General features: G+C 37.9%; 1 pseudogene; it reads left to right on the top strand.

Moving 5' to 3' along the window:
- Positions 1 to 133: 133 nt before the first annotated feature.
- Positions 134 to 1737, top strand: LOC124891270 (annotated as a pseudogene).
- The last annotated feature ends 1818 nt before the right edge of the window (positions 1738 to 3555 follow it).

The raw sequence follows: 3555 nt of genomic DNA, 5'->3' as shown, positions 1-3555 counted from the left end.
ACCTTCTTGACCCGCCTTCATCAGCCCGGCATTTGTTAAGGGTGTCACACAACCTAAGTTCAACAAATAACTACTATAAATTGATTAATAATCGCACTTACTAGATCCATTATACATAGAGAAAACAAAGAGAGAGAGAGAAATCTAAGTGATCATTAATGGAGGCAAAGAAGAAAACCATTAGTGTACTCATGTTTCCATGGCTAGCACATGGTCACACAAGTCCATATCTAGAGTTAGTCAAAAAACTCGCAAATAGAAACTTCCACATTTACATATGTTCTACTCCCGCAAATCTCAAGTACTCCATCAAGAAAAGAGACATAGAGAAGTATTCTCAGTCAATAGAATTAGTTGAGCTTCATATTCCATCTTTGCCAAATCTTCCTCCACATTATCACACCACAAATGGCCTGTTAGGTTGTGGAGCCTGATTAATATGTGACGTACTGTTATATATTAATGTTCACGCAGTTCAACCCAAATTTTAGGTGGTACCTTTTATTCTCATTTCTCTGTGTAACTGTACATACTCTGAGTCATTAATATCAATAGCCCCTCCGCCGTGGAGTTTACTCTCGGGGTATTATCACGTAATTCATTCTCACTTATCTCTCTCTCCTCAAGAACTTTCTCTCTAGTTTTCTTCATCCTCTTCATAGATTTAGTGTGTGTGCACGCAAATCGATCCTAACATGGCCTTCCATCCCATCTCATGGGCACCCTCAAAGAAGCTTTCGAAATGGCTGCTCCAAAATTTTCTGACATATTACAATTAGCTCTAAATCCAGACTTAGTCATTTATGACTACAATCAGCCATGGGCTGCTGATTTTGCTTCTTCTCTGAACATTCCAGCTGTTGTATTCATCACGTTTAGCGTAGCAACCTTTTCATGGGTCGTCCACACGTTTGGAGACACAGAAGAGATGTTCCTGTTTCCTGAAATTTATCTACGCGAATATGAAATGCTTTCATTGAAGAAAAATATTGATGAAACACCGGGTCAGAAGCTCCCATTCAGTGAGGCTCTTAAGCAATCACGTGAATTATTCTGGTGAAAGCTTACAGAAATTTTGAAGCAAAATATATGGATTATCTTTCAAATTTTGCTTCCAAGAAAATAATCCCCCTTGGTTCGCTAGTTCAACAATCCATTGATCAAGATGATCACGAGGAGATCAAGCAATGGCTTGACAAGAAAGAAAAAAGTTCAACTGTGTTTGTTTCATTTGGAAGTGAGTTTTTTCTATCCAAGGAGGAAATACTTGAAGTAGTTCAAGGGCTAGAACTTAGCAAAGTGAACTTCATTTTGGTCATCAGGTTTCCACACGGCGAAAAAATTGGAAAGCAAGACGCATTACCAGAAGGGTATCTTGAAAGGGTAGAAGAAAGGGGAATGATTATGGAAGAATGGGCTCCTGAAGCGACAATTCTTCAACATCCATCGATAGGTGGATTTGTGAGTCACTGTGGATGAAGTTCTTTCATAGAAAGTATGAAGTTTGGTATGCCAATAATTTCCATGCCTATGCACATTGACCAACCATTGAATACTAGGCTTGTGGAATATATTGGAGTGGGAATTGCAAAGGTGATAAGGAAGGTGGTAGTAGAGGAAAGCGGGGACGCTGTGAGGAAGAAAGCTAAGGAATTGAGTGAGATGATGAACGCGAAAGGGGATGAAGAGATAGATTGTGTGGCGGAAGAACTGGTGGCTCTTTGTAGCAACAAATGATTAGCAATAAGATGCAAGATATATCTATTAAGAAAATTTAAATGCCACTAGTGTAATCAACTGTTATAGCCATTTGAGAGTATTAATCATCTTATCATCAATAATCACTACAAGTAATAACCTTTATGATGAACAAAAGCTTCACCCGAATGCAAATTGTTCCATGAAAACATGCAATGGAGCTTCCAAGAGGAGTGTTTGGCACACGTGTAATCAAGAACAATTATCTCCACTGGCATGACTAGGGACGACGGAGACAGAGCGGTGCAAGAGGTTCCAACTGAACCCCGCGTGTTAAAATATTATACTATGGAAATAGAGTAAATAATTTTGTGTTGCACACATATAAATTGTTGAATCCCCTTGTCTCCTGGCATAACAAATATTTCTTTGTGAATCCCCTAATTTGAATTCCTGACTCTACCACTAGGCATGACGGTCACCTTTCCTCCAATGTTTAGTAAATACAACTTCCATTTTCTTGTCTCAAACATCATGGATGTGTTTCAAGATATAATTCCGAGCCAGCATTATCCTTGATCAGAACAAAGTGTTAACAACAGGATCTACAGAGAAATAAGCGCAATTTCGCACATTAAGACAAGATGTCAAACAAAGAGGAACTACCTGTGGGAACTAGTCAAGATGCAAAACCTAACCATTAAACAATAAAAGTCGACAAGCAAACTCGTTTTCAAGAATTTAGGACAGGAGAATTGTCGTGTTGAAAACTCTAGCAGAGGGGTATGTAACAGAGAAAAAACTCAGTGAAGCATTCAAGGTAACACATTCTTGGCACTAAAGATTGTGTTAGTATTAATTATTTGAGTCCAAATGAATGCTCCAAAGTTCTTTTATGATATTATTGCAAGGAATGGGACTTGAGTTCCTCATCCGTTAAGTGGGAAACTGATGTGGGGCTTATATATATAACCCTGAGCTCTCCCACCTCAATAATTAGCTTTTGAAGTGTGATTCTCCGAAAATTGTATTAGTGGTATCAGAGCAACTAATCATCCTGGGTTCCCACATGTTTGAGATGGTGACGCTAGTATGATAGTGTTCGGCGGGGACTAGCAATGTCTAGCACACCGTTGTTGAAATCAACAGATACGGTGTGTGGTGGTTTATTATGATCTTATTGCAAGGAGTATGGCTTGAGTTCCATGTTAGTTCAATGGAGAACTGACTTGAACCTTATATAATTTTGGACTCTACCACCTTAATAGCTAGCTTTTGGGTATGATTCTCCCAAGGTTCTATCCACTATATGAATAAGTTCCGGGGCAGTGTCACAAAATTAAATCAAGATCAAAGGAATCTAATTTACACAAATAGCTTGTCCGATTTACCGTTAAATTAGACCAATACAATTTGGTTTTCCTAAATTAACCTAAATATGCTAATAGTTACGCCAAAATTTGATCACGCCCAACTCTATATTTTGATAATCAAGTGATTGCAATATAATTTTCAACATGCAAGGTAAGATTAATCAAGTAATAGTTAATTCCTTCAATAATAAGCAAGAAATTAAAGTTGTAGTTCTAATCTTCAATCTATAAATGATGAACAAGAGGGATTGTTCTGAGTAAAAACTCCCACTGTCAACACTAAAATTTGCAAAAAGGTGAGAGCTTGGGAAGGGAAAAGGCATAAATTAACCACCACCACCCACCCCCCTCCCTCACCCCCAAACTAACTTGTTGCCAAAATTGACTTTAGCACTTTAATTTTATAGGTAATTATTTGTTCTCCTAAACAATTTTTGCGTGAATTATATTACTCCCTTAAGGATTGATGTGGCCAAAAAAAAAA

Source organism: Capsicum annuum, unplaced genomic scaffold (genome assembly GCF_002878395.1).
Source record: "Capsicum annuum cultivar UCD-10X-F1 unplaced genomic scaffold, UCD10Xv1.1 ctg33149, whole genome shotgun sequence".
NCBI classification, from domain to species: domain Eukaryota; kingdom Viridiplantae; phylum Streptophyta; class Magnoliopsida; order Solanales; family Solanaceae; genus Capsicum; species Capsicum annuum.
Note: the sequence above shows the minus strand (reverse complement) of the source record. Positions and strands in the feature narration are given on the sequence as shown.